At 34.2% G+C, this 27500-nt stretch overlaps 1 protein-coding gene and 1 long non-coding RNA gene across 2 annotated transcripts in view; one reads left to right on the top strand and one right to left on the bottom strand.

Moving 5' to 3' along the window:
- LOC137634575 (uncharacterized) overlaps positions 1 to 27500 on the bottom strand; it is a 629767-nt gene that overhangs the window by 266381 nt on the left and 335886 nt on the right. The window contains exon 4 of the long non-coding RNA XR_011042534.1: positions 1713 to 1819. This is a non-coding gene — a long non-coding RNA (uncharacterized lncRNA). The remainder of the gene's footprint in view (positions 1 to 1712; positions 1820 to 27500) is intronic.
- LOC137634574 (uncharacterized) overlaps positions 1 to 27500 on the top strand; it is a 257426-nt gene that overhangs the window by 80498 nt on the left and 149428 nt on the right. The window lies entirely within an intron of this gene.

Below are 27500 nucleotides of genomic sequence, written 5' to 3'. Positions count from 1 at the left end.
ACATTTGGTGGGATGATTGGCCATGATTCAAGGACAATTGGAATAGATTTTGGGAGTGATCAAGTCAAAAGTCAAGGTCAAGAAAAGGTAATAACAGTCTTTTTGCTATATCATGGTAAATTCTTATCAGATTTGTATGAGACTAGTGCCAAAATTTGTATAATTCAATTGCTTATCTTGTGATGGGGCGTTGGCGAAGGTATGCACTCTACTGAGTGCCTGTTCAAGCATTAATATTTTTTTCAGTTGATTCCAATAAAAATGAGCAGTTATTCTGTGGTCGTATAATAATTGATGTGTCTGTAAAATGTCTGTAAAAAGGATGGGATTTGGGTAAGAGGCTGACGGACTATAACAAAAATTTTAAGCAATAACTTTATTTTCTAAAACAATAATAAGGATAGAGAGACGGTGTCAGCAGCATGATTCACCTAGTACCAATTAGCAATGATAAAATTAAATATTGTGAAAGGATAAATTGTAGAAATCGAAAACCTGGACACTTTTGTACCTTGTGAATGAAACAAGGATCAAGGTCATTCCCGCCTGGGTTAACTTAAAAGGGAAAAATTGCAACCGATTTCTATGCTTAAAGCAGGTGAAGATGACACCTATGCCTACATATTGTAAATACATAAAAAGCCGTTACTAAACGTAAACAAACACCCCCTACCCCAACCTCCTCCTCTGATTTAGTTTGGCAAATAAAATTCATTCCTTGATACCTCGAATCCAGAAAAGACATCCATTATTGAAAAGAAAATCGACAACAATATCAATACGACTTTGTTAAATCTATCATCACAAGCCCTTGGGCTTATAGCATCCAGCTTTTCCAACTAGGGTTGTAGCCTAGATAATAATAATAATAATAATAATAATAATAATAATAATAATAATAATCGCATTTCAAAGTGATAATTATCCTTAATTTTCTTTCGAACTTGAACGTTGTAGTTTCAAAATAAAATATGAACAAAGAGCGCGCTAGATTCGACCTTCTCCCCAGCAAGGCCATTAAATCCACCCCTTCTGCGTTATAATACACAAACCGAAAATTGAGTCAAGCCTACGGAAACCAATAACCACATTTCATGGGAAGAGTGATGCTTCTCGGGTGAAATGAACCCACGCGCTCGACGCAATTGCAATGTGTTGGGAGCAGCTATGCATGCTCTCCAGAATCCTTGGCATTAAGGAAAGGGAAACCGACCACAATCCATTCATCAAAGAATAAACGAAAGGATGGAATGATAAAACGTGAGAAAATAATCCATTCCGTTGCCAAGGGAGTGAAGCACACGATAAATAAATAATAAAGGAAAAGAGAAATAAAAGGGATGAATTCAAGAGTGCAATATCCAGTACAGAAAAACGGTATATCAAAATAAAGAATAACGTTACATTTTTATTTCAAAACTCTCCTACTTTTCATAATCCGAAATTTTGTTCATTTGTTATTATTGTTTTATATTTTTCCGCTTAGCATAGGGAATAAGGCAGAATTAGCTTAATCGCGTTGCCGACGATGCAGAGGACTTCTATATCTTTCTTTCCTACGCTTTTGCAAATTTTACTTTTAAAATAGTCTAAACATGAAATCGAGTACATGTACCGAGGCTCTAAAACGTAGAAATTCTACATTATTTTCAAGTTCAATACCTCGATAAAGGACCGAATAACCAACAATAGTAACAACCACAGCAGCTTACCTAAAGTGCCCCGACCTGCAACTTCAAACACAGCACTCCATAACTTCAACAGTGGCCGGTGACACTCGGTGTCTGCTGCACCCTGACGTTGCACAGCGGAACTCACTCTGGAAAACAAGATAACAAAAAGAAGTGTTTAATTATCCGTCTTGCAAAACATTAGACACAAGTTTGTTGTAATTAGCTTAATGATGGCGCCAGTGAATGAATCTTTGCGTACCAACACCAAACAATCTTCAAACATAAAAATTCTTTTGTCAAGACACTCCAGTCTCAAAGTAAAGAAAGGGAGAACAAAGAATCACTTGAACTCTGGGTTTTCCTGGCTTGTTCAAGATTATTCTTCTGTAAATGCTAAACACTTCACAAACTCTAAACACTTTAAACCGTTTTTAATGTTTATTGAAATCTATAAGCAATATGTTTAAAATATCAAACGTTACGTAGACTTCGATACATAATTATAATGAACTTTACATAATTGAAGGTCAGGTTTGAGAGAAGTTTAAAGACTATAATTCCACGTATTAAAGTGAAAACCATTTTTCCAACTACTTTTCTCCCCATCATTGAGAGATTATTTGACATGTAATGGTTTCATATAGTAAACTAAAATAAAATGATACACCTTTAATATAATTCTCGCTGAAGAATTGTCTCCTAAAAAATAAGAATCAGCTTGAAAATCTAACCGATTCACTCTAGCCCGAAGGCTCTTTTCTAAGCTTTATAAAAGTTGACCCAAAAGCTTCAATCTACCGACAAAACAGGGAAACAAATAACAAGAGATAACCTCAAGTAGCAATATAGCATCTGGCCACAAAAAATTACTTCGCCCTTTTAGAATGGCTTTAATTTGTTCGCCTGTGAGGACTCAATTTCTTTTACTTCTCGGATTTCCAGAGTTTCTTAGCTTAACCCTTAATTTTTTTCATTTTATTTTACTGTGATTGGGTTGCATTTATAAATTTGGGATATATAGTCGGCGCTGGGGCCTGTGAGGTTATTCAGCTACTAAGGGCAACGAGGAAAAAACACAGTACTTGAATGTCAAGTGAAAGTTAGAAAGATTAGACAGAAAGAAGGAAGAAAGGAAACGGAAAATAGGGTCAAGTAGAAAAACATGAAGAGGCCGAAGGAATGCCACAAAGACTCCTACGTAATACCGACAGTACACCGCTTACGGTGCATTGACAGCACTACACCCCTACAGGATTTCACCGTGAATGTGCATTATGAAGAGAATTTAAATACAAATTTTTGACGAGAGAGAGAGAGAGAGAGAGAGAGAGAGAGAGAGAGAGAGAGAGAGAGAGAGAGAGAGAGAGAGAGAGAGAGAGATTGCATTGGAGTGGATTTGAAAATCTGGGCCATTCAGTTCAGCGAGCGTCGGGGCCTGTGAGGTTATTCAGCACCCAAGTGTAACTGGGCGGAGTGGGACAGCATTTGCGTTATGAAGTTATGTTAGATACTGGCCAACAAAAAGAAGGAAAAGAATTGAAACGGAGATGAAGAATATAGATATAAAGATAGTGGGTCTAGGGATGCAGGAATGACGCAAATAACCAAAGTAATGCTTACAGTGTACCGCGTCAGGTGTTCAGGCGGTATTACTCCCCTGTCAAAGAGAGAGAGAGAGAGAGAGAGAGAGAGAGAGAGAGAGAGAGAGAGAGAGAGAGAGAGAGAGAGAGAGATTCAATGGCTTCTAGATAGAATTTTCTTTTGAACGCATAATTTGGAACCTTCCCAACATCTGTTTGACAATGCTGTGATTTATCATATTCTAAGAGGGAGATCAGTCATAATCTGAAAGGACCCTGTATTTGATGAATCTTTACAAGAAAACCTGTCTGGGATATGATTCTCCCCTTCTACTTTTCCGTCTCACTGCATAAGCATAGTCTCTTGCTTCATGATAAAAGGGAAGCAGAAATATTACTGCGATATGAAGGGGATCTTCAATGAATCATCAATTGCTATTGCTGTTCTGTTACTTTTTAAGAGCTCACTAAATCACGTATTCTTTATTGCAGTTGTTTTTCTCAGTATGTGGAAGATGAATAAGATGAATAAGGGGCTGTTAAACCCCAACCCTCGTAAAGCCTTTGTCATAGTTCCAATTAATCAGTTTCCGGTGACAAATCATTTCATGCACCACTGCATCTTAAATCCAATTCATTATAAAAAATAAAATAAATAAAGCGGAAGACGCCAATTTCCCATGACCCTGGGATTTTCCAAGCTTAATATCTTGTAAACCAACTCCGTATTTTGAATGATACTTTGTACTGGATAGCGTAAAGAAGAGCAAATTATGGGAAAATAAGATGTGCGAGTCATTCATACATGTCATTTCTAATAACTATGTAAAGTATATATTAGATTTCTTTTACATATTAGATGACACTTGCGTAATAAATTAAAATCTGAATAGAAAGGCAATTGCAAATGATGACTAAGTACAGTAATGGCAAAGCTATTCTCATTCAATGGAAAAAATCCTTTCAGAAATTTTAAGATCTAATGGAAAAGCACGAAAGAGAGAGAGAGAGAGAGAGAGAGAGAGAGAGAGAGAGAGAGAGAGAGAGAGAGAGAGAGAGAGGGGGGGGGGAGTAGGAAAGGGGGGAGGAGAATGAATCCAACAGCAGTAATTACTTCCTAACAAATAGTGCAACTAGGATTAATCGGGTTTAATCTCTGACCTTACCCAGGCAATAGCAGTGGAAGCTAATGTCAGTGAGGCAATCTAAATAAAAGTGCAAAAAGAACATCGTATTTTAAGGTGAAGGCGTTGGGGGTTAGATTTGACCAAATCTCAAATTAAAAGTTAAATAAGTCGTCTGTCTAACGAAAATAATTTCACCTGACGAAAACCTAATCCCCCTGAAAAATCCTTCGTAAGTCACATCAAAACTTTATACTTATCATAATACAAAAAATATAATATGTCCATTTTCTACGAAAACAAAAAACGTAATTTATGAATTTTGCTTCGTAGAAAAGGGCAACTCGCTAAACCTGACGGTCATCCACAATGAAAATCATTACCAGAGACACAAACAACATAGCCACATCAAAGGCAAACCTTTATCCCACTGTGTTGCAGGCGCACTTAGTTGATTAGCATCATTGCAATCGACTTAACCGGAAGCAATATGCGATTCCGGGAGTCAATACAACACTGTTTAGTCATTGGGGTGGTAGCGAAAGTTTTTAATAAAGATGAATAATGCAACGAGGGGAAGATGTCGAATAAAGTTCTTGAGAGATTCGATGACCAAGAGAAGGGCGTTGTAGAAGAGCGACTTTAATGCACCTAAGGACATTGATTAACCCTCTAAATAGATATGTAGAGAGGATGTTACAAGATGATCTTAGAACTATGAGGAATGACTTAGGTTTTGCAATATAGTTTCTTTGCTGTTTTCATTTAGCGAGATCATTACTATTGTTATTGGTTCTTATGATGTTCAACCTTTCAAAAATGCCCCTGGAAATTTAGTAACTTAGCAAACAGGCGTTCAGATAAATTAAAAGAGCTTAACACGCCGCAGTACTACTTCAATTTTGCCATATGAAACCTTAAAAGTTTTAATCACTAAGATCACCAGCATCATTATAGCTGTTTATAAGTTTCGACTTCTTTAAAAGGAACATTAGAAGAAAAAACACCCTCATGATAGGTAAAATAATACAAGCATAAGTCCCCTTTTAAGATGCAAATCTTTCTTCCGTGAATTTAGAATTTAAACCATAAACTGCGTTTGTCTTAGCATGATCCGAAAAGAATTAGTTCCATAATAAAGATTTCCAAAACCAATGTATTAAATTTTGTTGATGGTCATTAATTATCAGTTTTAATGAGATATAATCGTTATTAAGTATATTCTGTTCTACAGTAGAATCTTTATGAATAATTACATGGCAGCAATAAACCTAACAACAACAACAACAACAATAATAATAATAATAATAATAATAATAATAATGAAGCTAGAATAGATTTCAAGATATGTTCAATGACTCATCAAGTTACCAAACCCGGACGTTCAAAATATTTCTGAAAATTGCTACACATCGTGCAGCCAACAAATCGTGTCGACACGAGAATACTCAGATGGTTTCAAGTTCTTGGAGCCAAGACGTACCTCTACTGTAGGTTTTAGACTAGAGCTTCCAAATATACGACTCAAGGACTATATAACAAGCTCCCACTACACATCCGAAGGACTGAAGATATTAAGGCTTTCAGGAAGTTGAAGACTTTCTTGTTTTCGAAGTGTTTCGATAATGTGGATTTAACAATTAAGGTGGACTACGCTGTGTGATACTCTATATACTAAAAAATGTATACAACAGACAAATCTTGTTGGTCCTGTACACAGGACCAGGAAAACAATCCTCAAAGTAATAAGTACAGTAGATACTGCGGGTCAGTAGTAAACCATCTGGGTTGCTTTCGTAACATACGGGGTTCGATCCACGTATCAATCCGATATCAATGGGAAAGATCGTCCAGCTGGAAAAACGATAACGGCATGGAGATGGTAACTTCATCTCTAGGCTCAAATAAAACTAAACAGCAGAACAAAAAATCTACATGACTGAGAAAAATACGCATTATTACAAACGCAAGGACGGTACTTATACAATAAAAAAAAATACAGTATTTGTACCCAAACGTTGCACAAAGCCTTAACTACAGAATATACGGCGGATAAAAATAAGGGGGAAATCAGTTTTATACAACTACAAGGGTGAACCGGTTACGAGAAACTGTATACATGAAGGCAAAATATGGAACGAAATACATTCGACGCAGAGCAAAGTGATGGAAAAGCAATTAAGGTGGTTTTGACCCAAAAATGAAAAGAAAGAAAACAGCTTGTAAGTAATGGGTACTGCAATGCATAGGAAGTTAAGGGGGAGAAGAACATCGTTTAAAGGAAATAAATAAGGAATGGAATGGCGGCCAAACACATAAATCTTCGGCTTCAAAACCATCTATATATTCAGACAGCAACACACGAGAAACTGTATTTCATAGAATAATATTCGAGTCTTAAGATGCTTGTCTTATTGTGAACGTTACTAATATCAAGATGATGATAACCCTTCTTCTTATTATTTTTTATGATTACCATGCTTACCATATATGATTTTTTTTTATTGTAATTACAAAGAGCTATGATGGTGGCAATCCCCATCCCCACCCCTGTCACAGCCATCACCAATATTCTTACCGTCTAGCGATAACACTTTTTAGAATTACTTTTTATGTACTCATGGGGAAAATTAGTTTTCTTGGCTGGGCAACTTGTTATACTTACAAAGAAAAAAAGGAAAGAATATAGTTTCTGGAGCAGCAATAACAATGAGTCGAAGTTTTCTCAATACTACTTAACCTTGTGTCAACGGGCTTAAAACTCATATTTCCAGCAGAACTTTTCCATTTATCTGTTACACTTACTGCATTGAAGCAAATAATGCCATCCCTTAACTATAACTAAACAGAAAACGTAAGCACTGTTGTTTATAATAAGGACATTTGAGTAAACAACAACTGCATGTGAATATCAAATTACCTGAATACATTTACAAACAAAATAACATAATTGAGCAGCATAACCACTACATTTGAAGCATCAAAAGCCCAAACATGAGCTCTAAACGAGAGCTTTTAGATTCCACAGAATAAGCCCGATGTATACTTAAATATACTGCAACCACTTTCTATTGAACGATAAAAAAAAATTATATCAATAATAAAATAGTTAATGAACGTTCAAATGATAGTAAAGTATTCTCAACAACAATAACACGAAAAGTGCAAACACATATTCAAACTTCCATTTAACGGTAATGAAGAGAGAGGCTTAAATCCTAGAACTCCATCATCTCCCATTGGCGCTTCCTCGCCCTCTGGTTTCCTTTGAATAATAAATGGATTGTGACCGAGACCACCGCCCCGTAACCTTTATCTATTCCACCTACGTGTCTGAACTGAATCCCTGGGATATGACGATATATAATAATATTCCTGCAAGGAACCAAGACTAGGGGACACGCTGGGTCTGTTTCCAAAGATTTTTTTAGCATATACGGTTTTCTGGATTTATGGCCATTTTAATTCACAATCATCCGATAACATTAACATTAATGTAATTCCTTATTCATAGTTCTCTAAAATCAATTTATAATGATTCAACATTCAACATGATATGAAACTTCAACTTCTTTAACTGAAACAGATTGTTCGCAGCTTTCACGATAATTTCAAAATTTATTGCGTTCGTTTCCCTTCAGGGAATTTTTTCACTTCCTTATATAATTATTCGGAAAAAGGTAAACAGCCGGTTGGATAAACCTCTAACAATTACATGTTAAACGTGCAATGCTAAATGAGGTCTGAAGATTTTTTTCCTATACACTCAAGACCTACTAATTTATACCCTTTAAGAACAAAATAGAACGTGTATAGCGTACCATGCAAACTCCATTGATCCCACAGTGCCTTGTTGATCAAAACAGGGAACTATGAATCCAGTAGGCACTGCAATGTGTTGGGTCAGTGCTAATCTGTTTAATGGCAGGATCTTTGCAACCTCATCCAAAACATTTGCTAAACTCTTCTTAGAAAAAAAAACGTCCGACGAAACACAACTAATAAACACACCCATCAAAATAACTACCACCAAGCCTGAGGAAAAGCCAACAGCTTACTACGGGGTAAGGAATACAGTTTCTGAAAAAATGTGATGGGGTGGGGAGGGTAAACAGTTGGGACGGCGGGGAGCATAGCTGAACCATATCGTACCTCTGCCGATGTAAATAAACCAGAGTCGAAATTTCACAAGCGGTTAACTGCTAGTTACTAATAACGTTGGATAGTTTGAGTCCTGACCTCAGTCTCTCAGAGTCCATAAGGCGGATATTAACGTGTTATTGTTTTTGAAGGGAACCTTTTCGCAATCTAGTTTCCCCTACGTCTTCGTTAACTAATGAGGGGAGGAGACTATATGCAAGCTTTACTATCTCATGTGAAGGTTCTCCTATAAAATCCTCAACTAATATTTCTGGATTGGATGGGATTCATGAATTTGAGACAGAGGGCACTGCACTGGGGCCTTAGAGACCATTCAGAACCCATTGTGCAACAAAGTGAAAACGACGCAGATGCAGTATGAAGGAACACTTAAGAGACTGCACAACAAGGACCGATATCCATTGGAAGGATATAAAGTGCAGGCGTTAGGATCCAAAATGGACGCTACATTGCACAGGTAGGGGCACACTGTTAGCAGTGGCCCTACGTAGTATTATGTTACAGACATAAGACCAATGCTCTTCTCTATACATAGCTAAACCACAAGACAGTAATAAGAAGTGTCTGGTACCTTATTCACTACATCGGTGCATTCAACATAAACTGGTATGCAAACAGCGGCTCCCTCGCCTGAGATTCAACCCAATCATCTTGTTTGTGAAGCTATCTTGGTGACAGCAGAAATTTATTCCAGGCGAGGTCAAGCGATTCTATGCACCTCTCCTAAAATCTCTTGTATGCCTGTTCGTCGAAATGATATACCGGATAGTTCATCGAGTGCCGTCGGTCACAACCTTTAAAGAGGACATGGTGTGAGCAGTCTCATCACAAAATATTCATTAACAACCCGAATGTCAAAGTTGGATTTACTCTCTCAATTAAAAATCACACACACACACACTATATATATATATATATATATATATATATATATATATATATATATATATATATATATATATATATTACCAGCCGTAACTAGTCCACTGCAGAACAAAAGCCCCAGACATATACTTCCACTCATGTCTGTTTATGGTCTTTCTATGACAGTTCATACCCCCAAATTTTCTTAGTTGGTCCATCCATCGTCTTCTCTTCCTTACCCTGCTCCTTTCACAATAACTAAGGACCCATTCTGTTATTGTAAATGTCCGTCTATTACCTAGCATATACATAATTTGTTTGTGAACGCAACTCTGTTTGTTGAAGTAAACTAATTTAAAGCCAACATTATTCGTGTGTCTCTATTGTATTTCCTTATGACAAACATTACTCCTAAAGGTTTCAGCGAGTCAACAAAGGCAAAATAATGGCAGGACTCGAACCTAATTCCAATTAGACCTAGCATCCTCAAGAGTCTTCGGGGAAACATTTGAAAAGTTTAATGTCACGGGAGACAATTCCACGAGTCACATAAACTTTTTAAAATGTCTCCGGCATTTTCCTCGGATTCCATCGTGGAGATTTAAATGTCATCAGGGACAACACAAGAATTTGGAGGCCCTGGATGTTGTATAACTCAACCCGATTCCAAGGATTTTTATATCATGAATTTTGAGCTTTTGCTGTGCTAACGTGCTTGTCCATTATTGATGTCTGTCACTGAATTACACCGTTCTAAACGCAAACATTAATTTTAATATTGGTTTACACAAGACTAAAATCATGTAAGTGAACAGGGCATAAAAAGAAAGTTGTCAATAATGAATTAGTGTTGAAAAATCACCACGCAGCCCTTACCTTTATATCAAGAGTAAAGAAAACGTAATTGCTAATTTACAAAAGGCTTTGGAAGTACAAAATTAATGATTTTCCTAACATTTACCTGAAGTGGCAATGATGGAAGTATTTGAAAACATGATTGTCATTGCAAAATAGAAGCAAGTAATGGAAAACATGAAACCGCATACACACACACGTATATATATATATATATATATATATATATATATATATATATATATGCGTGTGTGTGTGTGCATGTGTTTACGCGCGATTATTATAGATTATGAAACTGATAAAGCCATAGGATGATTGTTGCAGGTATAAAGTGGGAACGATAAAGGCCAGAATTACACATGGCTAATCCTATAGCTGGGGTTGAAAGGAAATTTACAACCCAGATAACATTTTCCCGCGTTACAGTATTTAAATTAGAATAAAAGAGGAAAACAATCCATTCAGTAGATTTGACTGGACGGGAGCAATTTTTTTTTATCTGACTCAACAGGGGGACGACGTGAAGAGATGCTGAAGTGTCGAGTGACACTGGTGGAACTCTAAAGCTGATTTTTTGTTATATTCTTATTTTATTGCCGGTATGCATGCCTTGTTTTCACCATTGTCGAAGTAATTCAAGGTTAAATTCTGGAAAGAGTATGTAGACCACGAGAAAGACCCATGAAACTCCACTCTGCTATTCATAACCATCATTATATTTGCTGCTACTTTTTATCACTAATGTAACTCCACTCTGCTATTCATTATCATCTCTCTATTTGGTGCTACTTTTTATTACTTATGTAACTCCCCTCTGATATTCATAATCATCACTCTATTTAGTGCTACTTTTTATTACTAATGTAACTCCACTCTGATATTCCTAATCATCACTTTATTTGGTGCTACTTTTTATTACTTATGTAACTCCCCTCTGATATTCATAATCATCACTCTATTTAGTGCTACTTTTTATTACTAATGTAACTCCACTCTGATATTCCTAATCATCACTTTATTTGGTGCTACTTTTTATTACTTATGTAACTCCCCTCTGATATTCATAATCATCACTCTATTTAGTGCTACTTTTTATTACTAATGTAACTCCACTCTGATATTCCTAATCATCACTTTATTTGGTGCTACTTTTTATTACTTATGTAACTCCCCTCTGATATTCATAATCATCACTCTATTTAGTGCTACTTTTTATTACTAATGTAACTCCACTCTGATATTCCTAATCATCACTTTATTTGGTGCTACTTTTTATTACTTATGTAACTCCCCTCTGATATTCATAATCATCACTCTATTTAGTGCTACTTTTTATTACTAATGTAACTCCACTCTGATATTCCTAATCATCGCTTTATTTGGTGCTACTTTTTATTACTTATGTAACTCCACTCTGCTATTCATAATCATCACTTTATTTAGTGCTACTTTTTATTACTAATGTAACTCCACTCTGATATTCCTAATCATCACTTTATTTGGTGCTAATTTTTATTACTAATATACTCCACTCTGCTATTTATACTCGTCACTCTATTTTGTGATATGTTTTATTACTAATGTAACTCCCCTCTGCTATTCATAATCATCTCTCTATTTGATGCTACTTTCTATTACTAATGTAACTCGACTCTGCTATTCATAATCATCACTATATTTGGTGCTACTTTCTATTACTAAAGTAACTCCACTCTGCTATTCACAATCATCTCTCTATTTGATGCTACTTTCTATTACTAAAGTAACTCCACTCTGCTATTCATAATCATCACTATATTTGGTGCTACTTTCTATTACTAAAGTAACTCCACTCTGCTATTCATAATCATCAGTCTATTTGGTGCTACTTTTTATTATTACTGTAACTCCCCTCTCCTATTCATAACCATCACTCTATTTGCTGCTTTTAATTACTAATGCAACTCCACTCTGCTATTCATAATCATCACTCTTTTTATCACTAATAACTCCACTCTGCTATTCACACTCGTTACTCTATTTGGTGATATGTTTTATTACTAATGTAACTCCCCTCTGCTATTCGTAATCGTCCCTATTTGGTGCTACTTTTTTACTACTGATGTAACTCCTCTCTGCTATTCATAATCATCAATCAATTTAGTGCACTTTTTATTACTTACGTAACTCCACTGTGCTATTCAAAATCATCGTTCTATTTTTGTGCTACATTTTATTACTAATGTAACTCCCCTCTGCTATTCATAATTATCACTCTACATGTTGCTACTTTTTATTATTAATGTTACTCCACTCTCCTATTCATAAACATCACTCTTTGGTGCTTTTTATTACTAATGCAACTCCACTCTGCTATTCATAATCATTACTCTATTTGGTGCTACTTTTTATTATTAATGTAACTCCCCTCTGCTATACATAATCATCACTCTACTTGGTGCTACTTTTTATTACTAATGTAACTCCACTCTGCTATTCATAATCATCACTGTATTTGGAGATACTTTTTATTACCAATGTAACTCCTCTGCTATTCATAAAGCATCATTATATTTGCTGCTACTTTTGAAAAGTATGAGGATGATAATTGTCGTGGTATAACTTACAATTTCTAATCATAAATTATCTATGGCGAAGAAATCCTTCTTATGGTAATTGCCACGATGACACAGCAAATATTCTCAGAATATCTGAAATACTCCACTATAACAAACTTTACCCAGCACAGCCAGTATGTTCTATAATCTATGGGAAAATGCCTCTCAGGTATGGCGAGCTCAACACCTAACCCCGATGATCATCGTTATTTTTAATTGGGCTGAACCGAGAGTATATGCTCCAATTACTTTAATGTGGGCTCGATAATTGAGTATTTATAATGACCATTTCACGTTTTGTTTGTAATTAATAGGAAAAAGTAAATTCATTCGCCTTCATAGTTATGAAGTTAATTTCTTTTAGACTTTATTTCTTTTCAAGCTTATTAATATACTCACTTTCATAGAGATTATTTTTAGCCCTCTGGTAAATAACATCTGATATTCATGACAGGTGAAATAATTCCCTACCACGAATTACTGAATTAATTAAGAAATCTGACGGAGAAGGAAATTTATATTCAAACATGATATTAAAAACGATCATGAAATACATTCAAGAAATTTCCCCACGAGAACAAAAAATGAAAATAACCAACAATTTCTATAATGGATGACGTGAGGAAATACTATATATGCTCTGGGACCAAAGTGGTGGGGCTACTTGCCGTACATAAACGACTGCCCTTGACCTACTTTCATTTTTCATTGAGTTACCCCTTTGCATTAAGTTGCCATTTTCAATATTTACATTAATACTTTCAGACAGGGAGAAATGAAAACGGAGTTTAATTATATTGCATCTTATAACATGTTAGCCCTTGTAGCTGCTTGTAATGCAGAAACCTCCTTCAGAGGAGATTAATTTCCTCGATATAATGGTATAATCTTATTGCAAATATGCTAATAATTGAAATATCATTGTCGTATTTTATTAATGAAACTTTAAAATTTGCTTCATGAAAATAAAAAATAGGATATACTAGATATAGTTAACGTTTCATAATAATAAAAAAAGTACAATTAAATCATAATAATCCTAATCATCAATATTGCTATTATTAGTCTTGATATTGTTGTAATATTAACAGTAGTAACTGAGGTAGTATTAGCAAGCAACATAGTATCCTCAATGAAAAAAAAAAAAAAGTAAAAGAAAAATAGAATGAATGCAAAAGCAACAAACAACATGAAGCATGAGAAGAAACAATTCAAAAAAGATCATCACACTTTAATTAAGTCTTAGTTATTTGCTTAGACCTGGAAAGTATGGGGATCGAATCCCATTGAGTTGCATAAACGGAATCTTCTCTATGATAAAACCATTAATTATTACTTATCTCATTCATTGCTTTTGATTCAAAATGTTCTTTGCGATGGAGGAAGTCAAGCACATGTTGGTATGGTTAGTGCTTGGTTACCTGGCCGCAAAGATATGCAAGGCACCGCTGGCATATACACCACTTGACAATGGGGCAGGTTATGGGGCTAGCGATTTCAAACCATAAATACTTGATGGAAACTGTATGACCAATAAGTCATATCACGATTCTAAGGAGAAAAGCTTTATGTCAAAATGAATCTTCATAAAAGAGAATGAGTGATTCTGTTTCTTCCATCGCTTTTATATGCACACAACCCCTTCCTGTATTTATACCACCATTGATCAAGTCCCTATCCCTATCCTCACATCCACTCACCTCAACCCTCAAGACTAAAAGGAGTAAAAGGACGAAATGTGTAAGACCCGAAGACCTCAAATTCATGGTGGGATCAATAAGGAAAGGAGAGAGAGAGAGAGAGAGAGAGAGAGAGAGAGAGAGAGAGAGAGAGAGAGAGAGAGAGAGAGAGAATATTCAAAAGTGTAAAATATCATCAAATATTCAAAGCATTACGTTGCAGGAGGCCAGTGCTAGTTCTAGAAGATTATTCAAAGCTCAAAAATATGCAAAACGGACGTTATGTGCATGGTGCTTCAAGAATGAATTGCATAGCTACAGAGAGAGAGAGAGAGAGAGAGAGAGAGAGAGAGAGAGAGAGAGAGAGAGAGAGAGAGAGAGAGAGAAACTAAACCGGACAGTTTCTAACTATGAATGTCAGCAGCTATATTTATCATGCCAATATCAAAAAGAAAATATCTCATTCTGACATTTACTTTATGGAAACGAGCTCTTAAAAGCTTTTTGCTAATATTCAGACCCATATTATATATATATATATATATATATATATATATATATATATATATATATATATATGTGTGTGTGTGTGTGTGTGTGTGTGCATGTGTGTATATATATATATATATATATATATATATATATATATATATATAGAGAGAGAGAGAGAGAGAGAGAGAGAGAGAGAGAGAGAGAGAGAGAGAGAGATGTGTGTATGAAACAAGACTAGTAAGCTGTTATTACAGACTGTACGGAGATGACAAAGTGTACCCAAAAATCTGAAACTGGATTGAAGGTTGATGCTTTTCTCGAGGGAAAATGAAAGTGTCGGAAAACTATGACCAAGTTGCAGCAGTTAAGAGAACCGTGCTCCGGTTTTCCCAGTCGGGTTTAAGTTCTTCCAAATTAGGAAGAAAAAAAATATTGAAAAAACTGGATACTAGGAATTTAATTTTTCAGGTTATCTCGCACGAAAGACAATGTGTAAACCTTTACTGATGATGTAATAAACAACAGCATTATTCTTATTCTTGATAAAAAAAAAAAAACATGTTCTTAGGGTGGTAGAATACCCAGCAAACATTACTTTTCCTAAGCTTGAGGCATAAAAACATTTGATACACTTCTAAAAATATGGTGTCACAAGAAAACAAGCGCACAGTAAAACGTAAAAGAAAATGTGAGAAAATGAAAAGAATGTAATTAGCCACTGAAATATTTAACCACTTTTTTTATACTGGATTTGCATCTCTCTCTCTCTCTCTCTCTCTCTCTCTCTCTCTCTCTCTCTCTCTCTCTCTCTCTCTCTCTCTCTCTCTCTCTCTCTCCACGTCACAGGTGAAAATGAACAAGAACAAAAGCCCAAATCGAGACCAAGAATAGCTGCAATTACGTATATTCACACATGCATACGAATGCTTTCACATAACAAGAGGCGAGTGAGGGACATGGTTACTCATAAAAGCACAATGACAAAGAACGTGCTCGGAATAACCGAGCAATTTGCCTAGGTCATCATTTTTCGAAGGTTTCGTGATTGTGCTTTGTCTTGTTACACGTGACTGTGATTTTTTAATGTTAGCTAAGCGGTCCTAGCCTTGTGAGAATATGTCTTGCTTTTGCGTCACAGTGTGTTCTCATTACTGACAATAAATGACACAACCGTTTTACTCGTGCATTGTTTGTGGAATATTATTTCTAAGCATATTTGAATATACAGAGTATTTGTAAATTAAACGGACATAAGTGAAGAAGTGAATCATGTGCGCACGCGCACACACGCACAGAGAGATAGAGAGACACACATTATATATATATATATATATATATATATATATATATATATATATATATATATATATATATATATATCAAGGTGTTAATGTGGATGAAGTACAAGAGGGCATGCAAGATATAAAGGGATAATGACACAGAGTACCTATGGCCTTGCCCTACTTCCAGCAGTTACTGTATAGAGGTTGAAGTAAGTGCTGTGTTGTTTTTTCACTGGAGCAATTCCCGCTGCTGTACACGGCTTGATGTTAAAAATTAATATATATATATATATATATATATATATATATATATATATATATATATATATATATATATAAGTGTGTGTCTGTGTCTGTGTCTATATGTGTGTGACTGCTAGTATAATTTACATGTTAAGGTTATTTCAATTATTCTAATCAGGCTGCGCGCAGAAAGCCAGCGACAAAATGTAATACATCTCACATCAGCCTACAGCTAAACCAGACAATTTCTTATTTCAAGATGAGAAAGAATAGAAATAACAAAATCCTCATAAAAAAGACAGAAATATATATATATATATATATATATATATATATATATATATATATATATATATATAACATGAAGTTTAATTCAGAAAGGTTATCCGTTCTCCTGATGGTGTCGCATCAGCAGCAGTGGTTGAGGCGAAAATCGTCGTGTCCTGAACTTGAGATTCACTGGTGACACCATTCTGAAGAAGTTGTGGAGTGGACACTCTAACCGCGGAAAGGAGTGGGTGGATGGGTGGGCGGGTGGACGGAATGGAACTTGGAGAGTGCTACAAGAGGCATGGAAGGGAGGCAGTTACAGGGTGGGGAGGAGATAGAGGGTGTGGGCGTACAAAAGTCATGTACGCCTGATTTGTTTTCCCCAGACTTTTTGATGTTGGGACAAGTGTGTGAGAGAGACGAGTGGTTTGTTCTGTTGAGAGAGAGAGAGAGAGAGAGAGAGAGAGAGAGAGAGAGAGAGAGAGAGATCTAATGATGATGACTGCTGTTCAAAAAAAAAAAGATGATAACGGAAAAAGAGTTGGTGAGAAAACAAAAGAAAGTTAGGAGTGAGAAAAAGGGATGTAGTGGTTGCATTTGCTCACAAACCATAATGCCGAGTATTTTTCAGGATAATCAGTGTGCCAAGGCCTAAAGAACGTACTGGCTATTGCCTTAATTACTTTGAGCATGACCCAAAATTACAAAAAAAAAATATGTTTCGTATAATTGTTAAGAAAGGTATTAATTGCTGAAAATAAATTCGTATTTAAAAAGGTAATTCTATTTCCTTTGCTGAGATGGCCAATTCCCGAGCCTTCAGATTAAACTGCAAAAATCAGAAAACAAACTAGAGAACCAGTATTTCAAAATTCACAATCATCCATATATATTGGTCGCTAAATGACTATGAGGAAAATAAAATGAACGAAGTAGATAACTTTTCAACACTTACCTAGCTACTGCCTTTGTTCTAAATTGCCTGCCTAATGGACCTTTCCTACTGTAGATATGTTCTTGGTAAATATATATATATATATATATATATATATATATATATATATATATATACATACACACAAACACACACACACACACACACATATATATATATATATATATATATATGTGTGTGTGTGTGTGTGTGTGTGTGTGTGAAAACAAGGAAAATTAAAATATTGGGTGAACCCTGGCTATTCATCTTTTAAGTCTAATTTAATGTTGTTACTGTTCTTGAAATATTTTATTTTGATTATTTTTTCATTTTCGTAGTTTATTTATTTCCTTGTTTTTATTTCTCACTGAGCCATTTTCCACTGTTGGAGCCCTTGGGCTTATAGCATCTTGCTTTTCCAACTAGGGTTGTATATATACTATAAATATATATATATATATATATATATATATATATATATATATATATATATATATATATATTACTAGAACGTAATTACACGTACGTAATTAACTTGTAAGCCCCTAGCGAAGCAACAAATACTTAAAGATTTACACGCCGCAACACATTTTCCTACGCAATGACACTAGCAAGCCACCGCTGACACACCTTACATGGGCCCATTCTTTGTGATACATCATAAGCTGAAGGCTTTTTTAATTAACATTTGTGGCAAAATAGACTGGGTCTCCATTGATTGCCTAAAGCCTGCGTATCTCCTGCAAGATGGCCTGCCTAAAATTTGCCTCTCTAAAGCAGGGCGTCATATTTCACATGTATGTCTTTTCTAGTTGGGGAATCATGTACGCCACATCATTCATACACACTCATACAATGTAATGTTATTGTTTTTTTTTATCTCTCGCACTCTCACACACTGATAACAAACCAACCTGTTTCAGCTTGCCATCTCACGTTTGAGTTTGTTTGAATTACTGGGACATTCTTGCTCCCAACTGCCTGTATATAAGTTTGTTATCTGTTGAATAAAGGTTACTTGCATTCACCTCGCCTCTCTTTTAGAACCTAACAGTTATTTTACCACAGAAAGAACTTGTCCCTCATACTCGTGTACAGACAGGTTGCGTGACCAACGGCTTCAATAAAACATTATATTTGATGCTCTGTGGATATTCTACTTTCATCAACAAGATGTTTCTTAGTTGGGATGGGAAAGACACCTAAATGTTAGTCACTGTTCCATGGGTCTGAGACAAGGGCTATTTATGTGTCTGTGGCTATTCAATACCTTTCTGGATGGGGTGATGTGGCAAGTCTCAAAGGGACAACGAATGTTGATGATGAATTATAACAGTTCAGTCTTACGACCTAGTTTTGGAACCAATGTGCTTTTCACTACGTATAAAAACGACAGCAAGGAGAGTTAAGAACTGTTGAATAGCAAGACAGATAGAAAGATGAAAGAAACTAATTGGAAACAGAGGTAGAGTAAAAGCTTAAATTTGGCGATATTTTGGAACTGAAGAGATGCTGCCTAGACCCTTTAGTAATGCTTACTGTATAAGGTAAGAGGTGCAAAGGCTTATTCATAATACTATTTAGATATTATAGAGAATGGTAAGATATAGAAGATGAGTCACAGAATAGTTGAAGCAAGAAACGATTGTATCTTGATTGAGATGAGATCTGAATTTTCAGCGGCTGTCAAAATATGGAAATTATACAAGAAATACTGCTGGTAAAAGGATCGATCAAAATACTTTGAGAGGGTTCGTTCACATGGAAAGAATGAACGATATAACATTAATAAAAATAGTGCATAAGTGAGAAGCGTTGAGTGGTAGTTGGAAAAGAACGCTTAATAAAGGGTGCTGAATAGCGTGTATAAAAGATAATTAGGAAAGGAAGGGCTTTAATATCTGGGAAGCCTAAGAGAATAACAATGTGTGAAAGTATTCTATACACAGATAATGAGCCTTTTGTATGGATAACGTTAAGCAAGTTTTACTTCACAGAGGATTTATCAAATAATATATATGGCTATAACTGGTGTGATTATCTTTCTGAAGCCACACTCAGTCAAAGAAACAGATTGAAGAATAATCATATATATATATATATATATATATATATATATATATATATATATATATATATATATATATATATATCACGTATAATCATTATCTATATGAGTACATTCACTGATGATAACACATGAAAGTGTCAGCATCTGAAGTACATGGTTAAGGACAGGAAGAGGAGACGCAGCATCTTACAAGTGCAAATACATAGCGTAGGATATTATTAAAGTTACTAGCTTACAGCATGTTGAGATGAAACTCAGAGTAAATATTCAAGTTCTAAATGTATCGGTAAACGATACACATAAAATGATATAATAATTTAATAAAAAGAGAAGAAAAATAAGAAATTTTTAGAAGTCTGGTTAGGTATCAAGAGTTGGGAAGACAAACTTTACCATGAAAAAAGGTTAGAAAGGACGTTGGAAAGTTTTGATTAAGTATTCTCCATAAAAAATAGACGTACCAGTTATTATGTATGTATTGCTTAGGCTAAACGGCGGCTTCAGAAAATCCCATTTTGAGAGGTATGACTGAAATGCTTTTCTGCATGGCATGTCATACTGAAAACCACTAGTGTATGACTATAATCATGATTAATATCATTACTAGTCAAGTTACAGCCCCATTTGGAAAAAGCAGCAGGCCAAAGGCCCATGCACCCCAACAGGGAGAGTAACTCAGTGTAGAATTGAAAAAGATATGTAAAGAATAAACTACAGCTGAGAAATTATGAAAATTTAAAAAATACATGAATATCAGTATCAAAGTTAGATACATAGTCATATATTGAATATGAAATAAAAATTATTTGAACTTGTTCAGCAGAAAAGCAGTAGCAACAAATTTAAAGTTTTTAGGTTCCACAGATTCAACTACCATATTAGGAAGATTATTCCACAATCTCATCAAAGCTGGAATAAAACTTCCATAATAATGTCTAGTATTGAGTACTATGATGGAAAATGTTAGTGTGCTAGAATTAACTGCATACCTAGTACTACATAAGGATGGTGCATTCCGGGAAGATCTGAATACAAAGGATGGTCAGAATTATGAAAAATCTTGTACACAAAGAAATAACGGAGCGATGGTGCCAGAGATTAATATCAAGATTAGAAATAAGAAATTTAATAGACCTTGAGTTTTTGTCCAACAAATTAAGATGAAGTCAACAGCTGAAGACCAGACTGAACAATAATCAAAGGATTACAGAATGAAACTTACTTAGGATAGATTGATCAACAGAATCTTAATAGAAGTGTTTAATATGCCATTTTTTTTGTGAAATTAAAGAAGAAATAGACCGGATGCATGTCTCAAAATTGAAATACAATGGAGATTTAAACCAAGAATTTCAAATAGTTAAAGAGACATTGTCAATGAAAAGATCTGGATATTAAGGAACCACGGTCCTTGACCTAACTTCAGCTACACTCCGAAATTTCAGGATTCTACATCATTCCCCATAATTTGCACCAGGCGCTAATGTTACCTAATTGCTACAAAGGGTTTCAGCAACCATAGGTCTTACCCGGTCTACCTACATTCAGGGATTATATCGATACAGAGAATAGCATTATCTCCACATGCAACATGTTAAGTTTTTAAGACTAAACTTCCTATCATCCGTATGTAATATGAAAAGTAATGAGCAAAGAATACTACCCTGAGGAACACCATATACTAAATTTACATAATAAAAACCAAGCTATTTTTGTTTGTTTGTGTTTAAAACCAAGGGCTTTAATACGGCCAAAGGCTACACTAAAATTAAGGGTAATCATATAAACTTCCTGACCACAATCAAGGGATTTCCCTATAGCATTAAGAACTTTAAGAATGGCATGACAAGACCCTTGTAAAAGGCAGACTTTAAACTAAGGAACAGGTAAATACCTACTTAGATGTTTTACTAAAAGATATAGAAAAACTAGATAATATGGGAGTTATGAAAATTGGGATGTAATCAGTAGGAAAAGAGCTACCGCTTACACATTTACCAATGAAATAATATTACCAATTCTGCAAAAAAATAAAGGGGGAAAATACCATTTGGATCTGCACCTCGTTGAACACCAAGGTCCAGTAAAAGAGTTAACTTCACTGAACAGAAAAGCTAAACCAGTTAGTTTAGCTTCAAGACAACAGCTCTAGGTGTGATTGAGTTTCTTCTCCTTTGTTTACTGTAAAACACATCAGTCAAAAGGGGTGCCCTATTTCTTAGACAGTGATTAAGAGAGACATCTAGTTTAAGCAAAAGAGGAACTGTTAAGTCTAAACCAAATTGAAATATAAACTATCTAAGTAACAGCTCTTTGCTGAGTATAGCTTTTCCAAGTCAAATCTGATATATTACTTTTGAAAGATAATAAGTATAATCTAAACGGAAGTAGAAACTGTATACTGTAACAGTAAGAGAAGTACTCTAAGTCCAAGGTTACTCAGTAATCACATGGAGTATAAATTTCTTTATATATATATATATATATATATATATATATATATATATATATATATATATATGTGTATATATATATATATATGTATATATATATATATATATATATATATATATATATATATATATATATATATGGATAAATATCAACACAACATCGTGCTCAAATAGAAATAAATTTCTACCTCATACTTGGGATCGAACGCTAGCCCTTGGCCTTTCATTAGAATAGGCTAGTGTTCGATCCCAAGTATGAGGTAGAAATTTATTTATATATATATGTGTGTATATATATATATATATATATATATATATATATATACATATATATATACACATGTGTGTGTTTCGGTTAATACCTTTCCCATTTCATAGATATAAAATAATTTACAATCGATATATATAACCAATCTATGTTTATCTATCTGAAGTCCCGAACACCACTAAGAGTGATGGATTGTAGGATTAAATACCCTTCTGGTTAATTGATCGTCTTTACAGAAGAGGGCCATTGAGCTCTACATCAACCTGACCATTTAGAGGATTTAGCAACCCTTCACTGTTAAGTCATAATCTTTATAAAACCTAAAGTGGCCCTTTGATAAGGCATTCAGTACAACTTGGATTTGAGGTTATTAGCCCTCAAGATTATGACCTTAATCAATTGACCATTTTATCTTTATCAGTTACTGTAGGAAAACGTAATGTGTTGTTCCCTTTATTCTAAGGTATGACTTAACTTCAATAATAGCAAGTATTATCATCAGTAGTAATATGATTAATGGTATCATATTTAGGACAGTAACAAAAATAATAACAGGTGAAACTCTTATAAAGGTAGTAAAGTTACTGAATGTGGTATCCTTAATATCCTGAAAATAAGATGAAAGGAATTGAAAAAAAAAAAAAAGAATGTTTATAACAGCACAAAATTCATTAGATATTCAAGAGTTGCCGGAAAGAAAAACAGAACGAGTAAAAATTCGTTATCATGGCAAGCATAAGCGCTTAAGAAAACTGAAACTAGTCGCAAACCTATTGAATATATTTCTTATTCCTTCAACTTCGCGTGAAGTGCTTTTTGCTTCATTCGTTTTTTTTTTTTTTTTCACCGATCACGTCTTCGATAAACTTGCTATCGTTCGACGCCAGACTGTTTCTGATAAACTTTAAAGGATAATCCTACTTTAGTATATTTTTATAAAGTTTATAGAATTTTGTATTTCATAGTTCGAAAAAAAATCTCTCTCTCTCTCTCTCTCTCTCTCTCTCTCTCTCTCTCTCTCTCTCTCTCTCTCTCTCTCTCTCTCTCATCTTATCTTTTAAAGTAAAGAGATGAATTTAAAAAAAGAAAAATTTTAACAGAAACGTCACACATCCACAAATGGATCTGATGACTAAATGAATGGAAAAGATTAACCACAATTTAAGGAAATAATCATAAAGAATTCTAACATTTGGAAGCTGAGGTACAGATGAGATGAGTTGAGCAATTTATGAATATCCACAAAGTTAGTTCTTTCGCTGATATCCATCTCAAACTTAACTTGAAAACAGTGGACTCGCAGACAGACTTTATCTGCCAACGAAGAGGACATGTTTGTCTCTTCCAAGGTAGCCATTGAAAAATCTGAGAAATAATCTTGCCAAAATTCTTGTTTTATGATAGCATTATTTCTTTTACCACCAAACTAGAGTTACGGGTTCCGTTTTCGGTTTCTCCGGATTAAACATCTTTTCTTTCTTTCATTCAAAGCCAGTTATCTTAAGAAAGAAATTTCTCGCTATCACTGGTTCGTTCATAAATAAAGAATAATAAATTGATATTTCTTATTACAAACATAGACAAAAATTATGCACAATTCATCAAGCAAGGTTGGAAAATTGCTGAGGTGCTTGGAAGGCAAACATATAAATTTCATCTTTTACTATTATTATTTCATTTACGCATCAAAAATACTGCACTAATAACTGGCCCAAAACAGTTATTGTAAATAATAATAATAATAATAATAATAATAAATGTCCTTTTGTAATGTCTAAACGCAATCTTGTAACTGGTAATAAAAAACAAAAAAATAGACGTATGAGGAAATCTATTTATCATTTGATCCCATCTTTCTTTCATTTCCTTTTTATCGGTATAAATAAAACTTTCGTCTCTCGTAATTATCGGGAGCGGCGACAGAATACTGAATTATCACTGAAGAGTATTTCTACAGATACAAGGGAGAACATAACGTCATTCTGTAATATTAATCTTCACATTATGGCCCGAACATCCAATTATTACCTGAAGTAGAATACCAGAGTGGATAGATACGAAGCATTATTAATAATAACAATGACAGTATTTATAAAAAATTGTCACTTAAATCATCAAATAATAATGTCATACATAGAAGATTGGCTTAGTTATCTTTATTTCAAGAGTGTAACCTTAGGCTTAAATCTTTTTAAAATCTACAAATCCACGCACATATACGCTATGTGTACCTATAGGCTAAGTATAAAATTACGATCCCATGAAATAAAAATTATCACTGAAAATAAGCGACTTGTTCACCTCCCTCCATTTTGTTTCGCGCTTATGGTATTTACATTTATCTTTTCTTGATCATACTACTACTACGTGCTGTTAAAAATAACAAGGCCCATTTTAAAAATTTATGCAATAAGCTAAGAGGACCCATTAGAAGAGGCTTATGGAACAAGCTAGGTATGACTAATAATGTAATGAATCTTTCTAATGATCCATTTATAGTAGTAGAGCAGACGCTTCTGAATTTCTAAACTCGTATCATTCGCGCTCACACCCTGTCACGAAAGTGATCTTAATTTCATGGTTACTTTCCAAAAATATTCCGTAGGAAATAAATAAGGTGATAAAAGACGTGTGCTAAAAATTGATTTTGTTAAACACCTTTGTGCTAAACGACAGCAAATACCCGTCCCCAGATGGTTTCAAAGTCATATATTGTATAAAAAACAAAATTACAAAGATTGGAGAAAACAGTAACAAATACATTCTCTGTCAATGAGGTTTTTAAAATCATCAATAGACTTCTATGAAACCTGAAACCAGCAAGAGCTTAAGGCGACCATAAGGAAACATTTAAAAGAATCAATTCAATACAATTTTTATGGCCTCCTAAAAGAGCGTGAAGACGGGATCCTTTTTTAGTTATACTTTCCAAAAATTCTTTCATGCGTAAATTATCATAGTGACTTGTGGATATGATATAGTCATTCCTAAGAAGAATATCAATTATATTATTGATAAATCGATTACTAATACGAAAAGGATGGATTAAAAACTTCCCTCAAATGTTAAACAATTAAATTGTAACATACAAATATAACTTTCTTTTGTTGAAAACTAAAGAAGTTGCAGAACACCTTAAATACTGAAATACATTTTTTCTACTCATCGGTAGATCCCGAAAAAAAAATGTATATTTACGCTAGAAAGAAGATGAAGCTTCTATTAAAAACGACGTGCAATAACGGCCTTGGAATATAAGAGCTCAATTTCTAGGAGATTAATGGCGAACAAATAACTAGACAGATACGGGTGTGACTGTTCGGGTATTTTCGTGTATATATGAACCCAAAATCCAAGAATTGACTCTGAGACAAACCTAGCAATCATGAGTAACTGTTCGTAAAAAAAGGGAGATTTTAGAATCTGATATTGTCTGTCGAACCAAAAATATAAACCTGTCAATTAGACAAAGGAATTCCAAAAACATGGAGAGTTGAATTTAAGACGTATTGTCAAACAAATGTTTCAACGAATCTACACACCAGAGGGAGCTAATGAGGAGGAAACATCCTAACATTTCCCATCATCAGACAGGAAGACTTATAGCCATCTCTAATCCTACCGAAGTCATCGAGGCATTAAGCCATCACCTGCATATTGTACCTGTTTAAAATTCCAGAAACCTACCATCTTTCCCCTCTTACCAGTGGACAGAGATGAATGAATCATATGAAATATATTTTTATCGTTTATTGTTAATTCTGATTTTATGGGCCGTTGATATAATGGAATGATGGAATACTGTTAGAAAGCAGAAAAATATATTGATATATATACTTTATATAAAAATTTATTATACCGTGCATGAGCATATATATATATATATATATATATATATATATATATATATATATATCATATATATAAATATAAATATATATACATACATACATACATAAATATATATATATACATATATATATATATATATATATATATATATATATATATATATGTGTGTGTGTGTGTGTGAGTGTGTGTGTGTGTAAAGCCATTCCTTATTTCCTTTTATCAGCAGAATAAATCTACGTGGAATGTGTTTAGGGGCCTTTAAACCATGTAAATGAACTATTTTCCTCATCATTTATCACGGTCTAGTTTCGTTTACTAATGGCGCTTCCTTTACATTAGAAGATAATTAATGTGCCAACGGCTAACTGCATTCCGCTTTCCGCAGCTAATTTGGCTCCGTAAATTCCTTACTTTTAGCGAACGAAGGTTTTTTTCCTACATATTTACGTACCTTTTTTTAAGGCTGTTTTAGACGAATTTCAATTAGCAAAAGATCGCAGGTGTGTAAACAAAGCTAAAGGGATATTAAGCAATTAATTAGAGTTTATTTTGAGCCAGAGCGGGAAAATCAAAGGACTGTATATCTAACAAGTAATTGCAAAATTACTATCAGGGGAAACTTTGTGTAAGGAAAACATTGGAATTGTGTAGATAATGAAATTTCAGGAATTGAAAACTTCATAAATTACGATTTGAAATAAGTAAACAATTACCAAAATGGTTACAAACAGCTATTCAGAAATAAAACGAGTAACTGTTTGCTAAAGATTATAGTGAGATAATAAGTTATAATTCTTTAAACAAATGGAGGATATATAAAAGTTAAAAAATCCTTAATAAACCTAAAAAGAAGCACTGTCAAAATAAAATTAGTCAAATGAGGAAATGGTAAAGCATGAAACATTTTCAAAACATGGATATTTATGTAGTTTAATCGCGCTCTCGACTTTCAATTTAGAAATTAGATCGTTTTGCAAGGCTTTGCGTTTGCTTTACAAATTGTTCCCAAAGTGACTATAAAGAAAAGGATGGCGTTCAACGAGTCTTATTTTCTACTTACCAATCCACCAACCATGAAAATATTGTACATTTTACACACGA

Source organism: Palaemon carinicauda, chromosome 44 (genome assembly GCF_036898095.1).
Source record: "Palaemon carinicauda isolate YSFRI2023 chromosome 44, ASM3689809v2, whole genome shotgun sequence".
Taxonomy (NCBI): Eukaryota; Metazoa; Arthropoda; class Malacostraca; order Decapoda; family Palaemonidae; genus Palaemon; species Palaemon carinicauda.
The sequence above is the reverse complement of the archived record's forward strand: the minus strand, read 5'-3'. Positions and strand labels throughout refer to the sequence as shown.